This window comes from Heptranchias perlo, unplaced genomic scaffold (assembly GCF_035084215.1).
Source record: "Heptranchias perlo isolate sHepPer1 unplaced genomic scaffold, sHepPer1.hap1 HAP1_SCAFFOLD_44, whole genome shotgun sequence".
NCBI lineage: Eukaryota > Metazoa > Chordata > Chondrichthyes > Hexanchiformes > Hexanchidae > Heptranchias > Heptranchias perlo.
Window position 1 is genome coordinate 5,122,404 of NW_027139453.1, and position 12,530 is coordinate 5,134,933.

General features: G+C 39.0%; 1 long non-coding RNA gene across 13 annotated transcripts in view; it reads left to right on the forward strand.

Annotated features, from left to right (window-relative positions):
* The window catches only part of LOC137312864 (uncharacterized), a 1,008,715-nt gene that overhangs the window by 22,839 nt on the left and 973,346 nt on the right, over positions 1-12,530 (forward strand). For 10 of the 13 annotated variants that reach the window (XR_010960861.1, XR_010960858.1, XR_010960866.1 and 7 more), the window contains exons 5-6: positions 401-902; positions 9,337-9,432. This is a non-coding gene — a long non-coding RNA (uncharacterized lncRNA). Of the gene's footprint in view, positions 1-400; positions 903-4,281; positions 4,400-9,336; positions 9,433-12,296; positions 12,463-12,530 lie in introns of all 13 variants that reach the window. The other 3 variants (XR_010960865.1, XR_010960864.1, XR_010960869.1) reach the window with 2 other exon arrangements.

The window sequence follows — 12,530 nt, forward strand, 5'->3', positions numbered from 1 at the left end:
ACCCACACTCTCCATTTAACATTGTATTAAATGATATATAAACCCACCATTTAAGAAAATGTCCATTTAGCCGCGTATTTAACAATATATAAATCCACCACTTACCACACTGCCCATTTAACAGAGGATTTAATGAAATATAAACCCATCATTTACCTCACTGTCCATTTAACAGTGTATTTAATGATATATAAACTCAGCATTTACCCACACTGTCCATTTGGCCGTGTATCTAATGATATCTAAACCCACCATTTAACCACGCTGTTCATGTAACAATGTATTAATGATATATAAACCCAGCATTTACCCATACTGTCCATTCCCCCAGTGATTGATCTGATTGATGCTTCGCAATAGTTTAATTCGGCGGTTTAATGGTTAATATCCTCACTTGCAGAAATCGCCTCTCCTCTGCTCACTGACGAAACACTGGCTCTTGGCCACAGGATTGAAAGCGCCAACATCAGAAAATCGATGGGACTTCAGTGAACAATGTCCCTGATGCAAATGTAACTATTTATTTCTCACCAAATATCTGTTTTACTGAACTTCTCTTTAACAAGAAGAGAAAAAGTAAAATTTATCACCATCTTTGTTCACAAATGACGTGGCAGCGAATTGTCAACCCGGTTCGATTTGATTCCACCAGAAAGGCCGCTCCCTGTTCTGAAACACATGAGGAATGTTTGTGTTGAAATCCATCCTGATGTCTGGCAGCAGCTTTCACAGGGGGCGGAGCTCTGAATCTCACATAACAAGGATCAGATCAAATTCTGAAGTTGTGAACTGCTAAAATAATGCAAAGAACTTACAGTCGATTGATTACATTGAAATAACAAGGATATAATTTGTCAAATCTACACGGACATTGCGAGGCGGAAAATACTTGCGGGATCAAGGTAAGGTTCAAGTCGTGTCAATTTGATTTAAATTAACTTTTTCTGCACCTTCCTCTTTTCTAAAGCCGATTTCCCGCTGTTAGATATGTTCTCCGGCGGAGGGAGCTCTCCATTCCTCGCGGATGGAACAATTCACTAATTGTTCGCTCAGGCACTGACTGAAGGCCGGGTATTTTACACTGGGAATTTCAGTGCTTATCCCTTCATGGACCCCACCAATCTCCCCACAGGCACATTTTAAAGCGATTACGGGAGAGAAAGCAGGAACACGAACTCTGGAGATTTGCACCATCTTAGTCCAGATGTGCCTCCTCCTCATGTTAGAATTTGATATTCAGTAAACAGGGGTGGGAAACTGGCCTTTCTCACTCTATTTGCATTTTTAAAACTATGACACTGGCTCTTTTTAATTACTGAACCGTTTGGTTCCCGGTGCACTGATCAAAGACTGATCGAACACAAAGTTCAGCTCAGTAAAGGGTTAACAGATTCGCAATGGCCGATTATCGCTCTCTGCCGGACACCTGGGAAATCAGCCTATGGTTACACGAGGCTGGACTGAACGCCATCCAATCACAGGACAGGAGCAAAATCGGAGCCAAAACTTGTTCCTGATCAATTATAATTGATTAGTTTAATGCGAATTAGGTGGGAGAATGGAGCAGGGACTTCTGTTTTTGCTGAAATATGTTCGTGACGGTGTTGAACTGGCTCAACTAAATAAAGAGAGGCCGCTCCCTTTGGAGAGAAACAAACTTCCAGAATGTTTTAAAGGGAAACCGGTAATTTGAGTAGTTACTTTTAATATCAACAGGTAGGAGGGCCACAGCACTGAGTGGAATTAATAAAACTGTTGGAGCAGGAACAGAAGATTTATGAAACAGTGAAAAGTTATTAGCAGGAAAATGGAAGGAGGTTTTGAAGAGTAACTTGATCTTAAAAAGTAAAACGAGAACGGGTCAACATTGAATTGACATTCAGATTGTGTGTTACGTCTGTCAATCTCGAAATCATTCCAAACACGTTTGGAAAGTCAGAATCATGAGAAATGTGATCAGGTATCTTTAAAACAGGGCCTGGGTTTTCACATAACACAGAGAAATGTTCCTGTTTACAACATATTGAGGACATCAGTATGAATATATGGTTCCGTGCGAGAGGTGGAAAAACGTCAATAAACTTGCAGGGCCCCAGCACTAATCTTTATACAAAAATTAACGACTGAAATTACCAACCTGTAGGAGGGTCAATCACTAACCTTTATAGAAAAAGTAAATACTGAAATTATCAACAGGGAGGAGAGTCCATCAATACACGTTATATAAAAAATAACAACTCAAATTACCTACAGTTAGGAGGGCGCATCACAGATCTTTTTTCAAAAAATAACAACTCAAATTAGCAACAGGTAGGAGGGTCCATCACGAATATTTATATAAAAGGTAACTACTGAAATAATCAACAGGTAGGAGGGTTAATCACTAACCTTTACATGAAAAGTGACTACTGAAATTACCAACAGGGAGGAGTGTCCATCACTTATATTTATATAAAAAGTAACTACTGAAATTACCACCAGGTTGGAGGTCCCATCACAAATCTGTGTAAAAAAAAGTAACAACTGAAATTACCAACAGGTAGGAGGGTCCATCACCAATCTTCATGTAAAAATAACTACTGAAATTACCACCAGGTCGGAGGGTCCATCACTATTTTTTATACAAAAAGTAAATCCTGAAATTACCACCAGGTAGGAGGGTCCATCACTAATCTTTATATAAAAAAGTAACAAGTCAATTTACCAGCAGGTATGAGGGTCCCAGCACTAATCTTTATATGAAAGTAACTATTGAATTTACAACCAGGTTGGAGGGTCCATCACTCATCTCCACATACAAACGTTAGTACTGAAATTACCAACAGGTAGGAAGTCCGATCACTAATCTTTACCTAAACAAATAACTACTGAAAATACCACCAGGTAGAAGTGTACATCACTAATCTTTTCATGAAAATTAACTACAAAAATTACCAACAGAGAGAAGGGGCTATTACTAATCTTTATATAAAAAGTAACAACTCAAATTACGAACAGTTCGGAGGGCCCATCACTAATTTTATAGTGATGGGCCCTCCTAACTGTTGATAATTTGAGTTGTTACTTTTGATACAAAAAATAAACTACTGAAATTACCAAACAGGTATGAGGGTTCAGTAATCTTTATATAAAAAGTTACAACTCAAATTACGAAAAAGGAGGTGGGTCAATCACGAATCTTTATAAAAAAGAAACGACTGAAATTACTAACAGGTAGGAGCGTCCATTACTAAATTTTATATAAAAAAGTAACTCCTGAAATTACCACCAGGTAGGAGGGTCCATCACTAATCTTTATGTAAAAAGTAACTCCTGAATTTATCGACAGGGAGGAGGGTCAATCACTAATCGTTAAAGAAGAAGTCACTACTGAAATTACCAACGGGCAGGAGGGTCCATCACTAATATTAGAAAGGATTAACGACACAAATTACCACCAGGTAGGAGGGTCCATCACTAATCTTTTTTTATAAAAAGTAACAAGTCAAATTACCAACAGGTAACCTTTTTATAAAAATTATTGAAAGAAATTAACAACAGCTAGGAGGGTCCATCACTCATCTTTATGTAAAAAGTAATAACTGAAATTACCAACAGATTGGAGGTTCCATCACCAACCTTTTTAAAAAAAATAACTACTGAATTTACAAAAAGGCAGGAGGATCAATCGGTAATATTTATACTAAAAGTAACAACATAAATTACTAATAGGCAGGAGGTCCCATCACTAATCTTTATAAAAAAAAGTAACTGCTCAAATTACCAACAGGTAGGAGGGTCCATCAATAAATTTACATAAAAAATAACGACTGAAATTACCACCAGGTAGGAGTGTCCATCATTAAACTTTACAGAAAAAGATACTACTGAAATTAACAACATGTCGGAGGGTCCATCACTCATCTTTATACAAAAAGTAATTACTGAAATTACCAAGAGATTGGAGATTCCATCACCAACCAATTTTTAAAAACTGACTACTGAAATTACAAAAAGGCAGGAGGATGAATAACTAATATTTATACTAAAAGTAACAACAGAAATTACGAATAGGCATGAGATCCCATCACTAATCTTTATAAAAAAGTAACTACTCAAATTACCAACGGGTAGGAGGGACCATCACTAAACTTTACATACAAAAGTAACTATTGAAATTACCAGCAGGTAGGAGAGTACATCACGAATCTTTATATAAAAAACAACTACTGTAATTATCAACAGGAAGGAGGGTCCAGCACAAATCTTTATATTAAAAGTAACAAGTCAATTTTCCAACAGGTAGGAGGGTCCATCACGAATCTTTAGATAACAAAAGTAACTAGTGACATCACCAACAGGCAGAAGGGTCCATCACTAATCTTCAGATAACAACAGTAACTACTGAAATTACCAACAGGTAGGAGTGCCGATCACTAATCTTTGTATAAAAAGTAACCACTGAAATTACCAACAGGAAGGAGTTTCCATCACTAATCTTTACATACAAAATAACTACTGAAATTACCAACAGGCAGGAGGTCCCATCACTAACCTTTTTTAAGAACAAAGCTAACCACTGAAATTACAAAAAGGCAGTAACAATTCAATTTTCCATCAGGTAGGAGGGTCCATCACGAATCATTATGATAAAAGAAACTACAGAAATTACTAAAATGCAAGAGGGTCCATCACTAATCTATATATAAAAAGCAACTACTGAAATTCTAACAGGTAGGAAGGTCCATCATTAATCTTTATATAAAAAGTAACGACTGAAATTAACAACAGGTACCAGTGTCCATCACTAATCTTTAAAAAAAACACTGAAATTACCAACAGGGATGAGTTTCCTCACTAATCTTTATATGAAATTAACTAATGAAATTAAAAACAGGCAGTAGGGTCCATCATTAATCTTCATCAAAAAGAAACTACTGAAATTACCAACAGGGATGAGTGTCCATCACTAATCTTTATTTAAAAAGTAACTACTAAAATTACCAACAGGTAGGAGCGTCCATCACTAATCTTTATTTAAAAAGTAACTACTGAAATTGCCAAGAGGCTGGAGGGTCCATCACTTATCTTTAGATAAAAGAGTAAGGACTGAAATTTCCACCAGGTAGGATTGTCCATCACTAATACTTTTATATAAAAAGTAACTACTGAAATTACCACCAGGCAGGAGGCAAAATCACTAATCTTTATAATGAAAGTAACAACTGAAATTACACCACGGAGGAGGGTGCAACACGAATCTTTGCATAAAATAGTAACTACTGAAATTACCAACAGGCAGGTGGTCACATCACAAACCTTTTTAAAAACTAACTACTGAAATTACAAAAAAGCAGGAGTTCCCATCACTAATCTTTATAAAAGAAGTAACAACTGAAATTACCAGCAGGTAGGAGGGTCCATCATGAATCGTTGGATAACCGAAGTAACTACTGAAATCTGCAACAGTTGGTCTGGTCCATCACGAATCATTATTAAAAAAGAAACTATAGAAATTACCAAAAGGCAGGAGGGTCCATCACTAATCTTTAAATAAAAAGCAACGACTGAAATTATAACAGGTAGGAAGGTCCATCTGAAATTATAACAGGTTGTAAGTTCCATCGGTGATCTGTTTAAAGAAAGTAACTCCTGGAATTACCCACTGGTAGGCGGGTCCATCTCTAATATTTGTAAAAGAATAAACTACTGAAATGTCCAACAGGGAGGAGGATCCATCACTTATCTTTATATAAAAAGTAACCACTGAAATTACCACCAGGTAGGAGTGTCTATCACTAATCTTTATATAAAAAGTAACTACTGAAATTACAAACAGGCTGGAGGATCCATCGCTCATCTTTATATAAAAAGTAACAAGTCAAATTAACAACAGGGAGGAGTGTCCATCAATTATTTTTGTATAAATAGTAACCACTGAAATTAACAACGGGTAGAGGGGTTCATCACTAATGTTTATATAAAAAGTAACAACTCAAATTACCAACAGGTCGGAGGGCCCATCACTAATCTTTATGTAAAAAGAAACTACTGAAATTACCACCAGGGATGAAGGTCCCATTAGTAATCTTTATATATAAAATGTAACGACTGAAATTACCAAGAGGCATGAGGGCCCATCACTAATCTTTATATAAAAAGTAACCCTTGAAATTACCAACAGGGAGGAGTGTCCATCAGTAATCTTTATATAAATAGTCACTACTCGAATTACCAACAAGCTGGACGGTCCATCACTAGATAACAAAATTAAGTACTGACATTACCAACAGGGCGGAGTGTCCATCACTAATCTTTATATATAAAGTAACTACTTAAATTGCCAACTGGCAGGAGGGGCCATCACTAATCTTTAGATTAAAAAAATAACGACAGAAATTACCACCAGGTGGGAGGGTCCATCACTAACCTTTATAGAAAAAGTAACGACTGAAAATACAACAGGCAGAAGGGTCCGTCAATAATCTATAGATAAAAAAAAATAACTACTGAGATGACCACCAGGTGTTCGGGTCCATCAGTAATCTTTACATAAAAAGAGTAACTACACATATTACCACCAGGTAGTCGGGTCCATCACTAATATTTATATAAAGTAACAACTTAAATTAGCAACAGGTAGGAGTGTCCCTCACTAATCTTTGTATGAAAAGTAACGATTGAAATTACCAACAGGCAGGAGAGTTCATCACTAATCTTTCGAATACAAAAATAACTTCTCAAATTACCAACACGCAGGAGGGTCCATCACGAATCTTTAGATAACAATAGTAATGCTGAAATTACCAACAGGGAGGAGTGTCCATCAGTAATCTTTATATAAAAAGTAACTACTGAAATTACCAACAGGGAGGAGTGTCCATCAGTAATCTTTATATAAAAAGTAACTACTGAAATTACCAACAGGGAGGAGTGTCCATCAGTAATCTTTATATAAAAAGTAACGACTGAAAACACCAACAGGCAGGAAGGTCCATCACTAATCTTTAGATAAAAAGTAAGCACTGAATTTACCACCAGGGAGTATTGTCCATCACAAATCGTTATATAAAAAGTAAATACTGAAATTGAAAACAGGCAGTGGTGTGCATCACTAATGTTCAGATTAAAAAAATGAACGACTGAGATTACCAACAGGCAGGATGTCACATCGCTAATATTTATAAAAAAGTAAATGCTGAAATTACCAACAGGTAGGAGGGTCCATCACTAACCTTTGCATAAAAAAGTAACCACTGAAATTAACAACAAGCAGGCGGACCCATCACGAATCATTACCTAAAAAAACGACTGAAACTACCACCAGGTAGCAGTGTACACCACTAATCTTTATATAGAAAGTAACTGCTGAAATTACAACAGGGAGGAGGGCCCATCACTGATCTTTATATCAAAAGTAAGAACTGAAATTACCACCAGGTAGGAGGGTCCATCAGTAATCGTTATAAAAAATAAACCACTGAAATTACCAACAAGCAGGACGTCCCATCACTAATCTTTACCTCAAAAATAACTACCGAAACTACCACCAGGTAGCAGTGTACATCAATAATCTTTATATAAAAATTAACAACTGAAATCAGCAAAAAGTAGAAGTTTCCGTCACTAATCTTTATATAAAAAGTAACAAATGAAATTACCAACAGGTATGTGGGTCTATCATTAATCTATATATTAAAAGTAAATACTGAAATTATCAACAGGCAGCAGGGTCCATCAATAATCTTTAGATAAAAAAAGTAACTACTGAAATTACCATCACGAATCTTTAGATAACCGAAGTAACTACTGAAATCTGCAACAGGTAGTCGGGTCCATCACGAATCATTATTAAAAAATAAACTACAGAAATTACCAAAAGGCAGGAGGGTCCATCACTAATCTTTAAATAAAAAGCAACGATTGAAATTATAACAGGTAGGAAGGTCCATCAGTAATCTGTTTAAACAAAGTAACTCCTGGAATCACCCACTGATAGGCGGGTCCATCTCTAATATTAGTAAAATAATAAACTACTGAAATTACCAACAGGGAGGAGGATCCATCACTTATCTTTATTTAAAAAGTAACCACTGAAATTACCAGCAGGTAGAAGGGTCCATCATATAAAAAAGTAACTATTGAGATTAAAAACAGGCAGGAGGTCTCATCACTAATATTTTCATAAAAAATAACTGCTGAATTTACCGCCAAGTACGAGTATCAATCACTAATCTTTATATAAAACGTAACAACTGAAATTAAAAATAGGCAGGAGGACCTATCACTAATCTTCATATAAAAAGTAACGACACAAGTTAATCTTGTGTTTGATTGCACGAATGCAATTAGTGTAGGTGTAAATATATTTTTTATTGCTCATGTCCGTTTATTACACAATTGTCAGCAAATGACTTCAACTATTGATTGAAGAAATTACGGACCGAGACTAATCTCTTACATTTCCACAGTGTGGAAAGGAAAGGACGGTGACTGATAGTTTGATTATTTCCTCTTGCCTGTGCGTGCACACACAGAGCGAGACAGACACACAATGGGGAATTATGATTGTAAAACAGCCGTCAAATCTTCAACTTATATAGTTGTGATGTTTTTTGAGATTGTGAGACACCTAAAAATAATCCAAAAATAAATGTGCAGCACCTGTTTAAAGTTATGCAATTCATAATATTAAACATGAGTGTTAATATTATTGAACAGTGGTCATTAATCAGGAGCTGATACTATGAGGGATAAGGTAAATATATTCAAATAGAAGCACCAACCAAAACACATCTCCATGAACACACGAACAATGTCACTACCAAAGAGAGCAGAGAAATCACACCAAGCTAAATATTGTGTATGTAGAAAGATATCAGGCTCATAAACATCAGAATTTAATATCAAAACTTAACAAATCAAAAATATTAAAAACAAATCTGTGAATAAAATAATACAACAGCGCCAGACTGGGTAACAACGAGTGAAGGAACATTTAATTCATCACCTCGTTCCATATTGCCCTCCAGAATATTCACTACCTCAGGAATCAGTCTGGTGCTGGCCTGCACTGTGATGAAATCTTACCAATTGGTGCTCCGAGTGCAGAATCTCGGCCGACTCTCACTGGGTTGTGAAGATCAGAGGGACTCATTGGGTTTCACTGGGCAGTTGTCTGTGCCGCACCTCATGTGGAGAGTTGATCGTAAAAGTCGGTAAATGCTGGATCCCAGATCTAACAGCTGTTGTCCTGATGGGGGAGAAGGGACTTGATATCACATTCAACAAGACGCCGTTTTATCATTCTCATCATAATATTTCAGTCTAACCTTCCTATTAATATATTTATTACAGAGCGTCAGAATCTTGGAACGCCTCTTACCACCATGGCTGAAGGTCCAAACAGGGGAGAAGATCCAACATCATCAACAAGAAAGGGAATAGACACCGGTAGGTTCAGAACAATCTTTAATATATCAAATGTGTCCTGATAAAGGGTCAAGATCACGAACAAGATCCTGTTGCTCTCACAGGAAGAAGAAACCGAGCATATGTTGTGTAGATAGAAGAAAGTGAGTGACCATCTCGTGGGGCAGTTCAGTCACAGGTGGAGGGATCTCAGTCGTGGAACTGGCAATAGACACCTGATGTTATGGACTGTAAGGTGGATAGAAACAGTGACTCAGATTGGCCTTCCTGAGTAACAATGTGAAACCAGGGATCATTGGGGGAGTGGTGAGAGGCAGGGAAGGCACAGGAATAGGAGAGCGAGAGTGATGGGAGAATCTATGGTAAGGGGAATAGACAGACTCTTCTGCAGCCCTGAGCAGGTCCAAATTGTAAGTTGCCTCCCTGGTGCCACAAGGAAGTACTTCCTGCAACAGGTGTGACCATCTCTGGGAAGGAAAGGAGAGCGGTAAATATTCATAGTCGGAGCCAATAACACGGTTATACAGAGAATATTAGAATTTGAGCACGAGACTGAAAAACAAGGCCTCAAGTTGGTGATCTCCGAATTGTTTTGCACTGGGCCGCTTACTGAGGACAATATGAGGCAGGTCAATGTGCGGCTGCAGGGCTGGAGCAGGAGGGAAGGGTTCATGCTCTTGGGACACTCGGGTGAGTTCAGGACGAAGGGTAGGGACGGTTACGATCTGAACCAACCAGCCAAAACGGATTGACAGAATGGTTATAGGGAGCAGTGGGAGTGTTTCACCTGAAAAGACTGGAGCGTGTGAAATATCCGGATCTGAGACTAGAGAGTGGAAATAATAAAACTGTTGGAGCAGGAACAGAAGATTGATGAAATAGTGAAAAGTTATTCGCAGGAAAAAAGGAAGGAGGTTTTTGAAGTCGTGACAGAAGAAGTAACTTGATATTAAAAAAAGAGAAAAAAACGAGAACTGGTCAACAGTCCAATGAATTGGAGTTCAGATTGTGTGTTATGTCTGTGAATCTACAAATCATTCCAAGCACGTTTGGAAAGTCAGAATCATGAGAGATGTGTTCTCGTGTCGCAAAGACAGGGCTGGAGTGGATGAACTTTTGGGGAGATACAAAATATTTCAGTCAGTTTCTAAAAATGATGGCAGATGTGCAAATGTTGGTTTCAAAGCATCAAAGTATCACAGTATCAAACTGTCTACAGTAAAATTATTCAATACAAAGGCGTCGATACAGCATCTTCAGCGAGCCATATTTCGAGACAATTTTAGGGAAGGATTTGGTTGTGAATTTAATTGCCGAGCTGGATATGCCACTGAGCTCAGAGATAACGCAACCGAGGCTTTTAAAGGAATTCAGAGAGCAGATAGGAGGGACTATGACCACAATTTTTCAAAACTCACAATTTTTGATAACACAATTGTTGATGAAAATATCCAGGTGTACTGAAAGAGACCAAGTCATGTCTGTGTTAAAATAAGGAGACTGTGTCAATCAGATAGCAGTGGTTGTTGGTGGCCGATCATCTCAGCCCCAGGACATTGCTGCAGGAGTTCCTCGGAGCAGTGTCCTGGGCCAAGCATCTTCAGCGGCTTCATCAATAAACTTCCCTCCATCATAAGGTCAGAAATGTGGACGTTCGCTGATGATTGCACAGTGTTCAGTTCCATTCGCAACCCTTCAAATAATGAAGCAGTCCGAGCCCGCATGCAGCAAGACCTGGACAACATCCAGGCTTGGGCTGACAAGTGGCAAGTAACATTCGCGCCAGACAAGTGCCAGGCAATGACCATCTCCAACAAGAGACCGTCTAACCACCTCCCGTTGACATTCAACGGCATTACCATCGCCGAATCCCCCACCATCAACATCCTGGGGGTCACTATTGACCAGAAACTTAACTGGACCAGCCATATAAATACTGTGGCTGCAAGAGCATGTCAGAGGCTGGGTGTTCTGCGGCGAGTGACTCACCTCCTGACTCCCCAAAGCCTTTCCACCATCTACAAGGCACAAGTCAGGAGTGTGATGGAACACTCCACACTTCCCTGGATGAGTGCAGCTCCAACAACACTCAAGAAGCTCGACACCATCCAGCACAAAGCAGCCCGCTTGATTGGCACCCCATCCACCACCCGAAACATTCACTCCCTTCACAACCGGCGCACAGTGGCTGCAGTGGCTCCATTCACAGGATGCACTGCAGCAACTCGCCAAGGCTTCTTCGACAGCACCTCCCAAACCCGCGACCTCTACCACCTAGAAGGTCAAGAGCCGCAGGTACATGGGAACAACACCACCTGCACTTTCCCCTCCAAGTCATACACCATCCCGACTTGGAAATATATCGCCTTTCCTTCATCGCCGCTGGGTCAAAATCCTGGAACTCCCTTCCTAACAGCACTGTGGGAGAACCTTCACCACACGGACTGCAGCGGTTAAAGAAGGCGTCTCACCACCACCTTCTCAAGGGCAATTAGGGATGGGCAATAAATGCCGGCTCGCCAGCGACGTCCACGTCCCAAGAAGGAATAAAAAAAAAGATAACTCGAGACTAATTAGTCCACGTCATTTGTGGACAAACCCCTGGTATCTGAAATTTCACGTCGAATTATTTAGCATTTAAGATTCAGTGAAGGCTGCAACGGCTAACTGTAGCATTTGACATTGTATTTGACAAATTTGATACAGCCGTGTTGAGACGAAAATATATCGGTCAATGGATTGTAACACATGCGGCATATATGGGTTTTCAGAAGGTATTTGATAACATGGCTCACAGGAGGCGTCAGCCGTTTGGTATCAGAGGAAATGACGCCGCCCGGATGGAAGGTCGATAATGTGATAATTTTCTCCAATGTTGTTCAAAGACCGAACACTGCGATCACTGAGTTCTTGACAAAGTCTGAAGGTTACCAACTGATCCAGTTGACGAAATTCTACCGGGACAGACTGGAACAGGAAGTTGAAGAAGGGGTGGACGGAGTCAGTTCGTTGTCAACATCCGAGAGGCATTTCAGTGGACAAGAACATCAGGTAAGTGGGAGGGACATGGGATGAATTTGGATGATTTAAACATCACAAAACCAACAAACGATCAGATC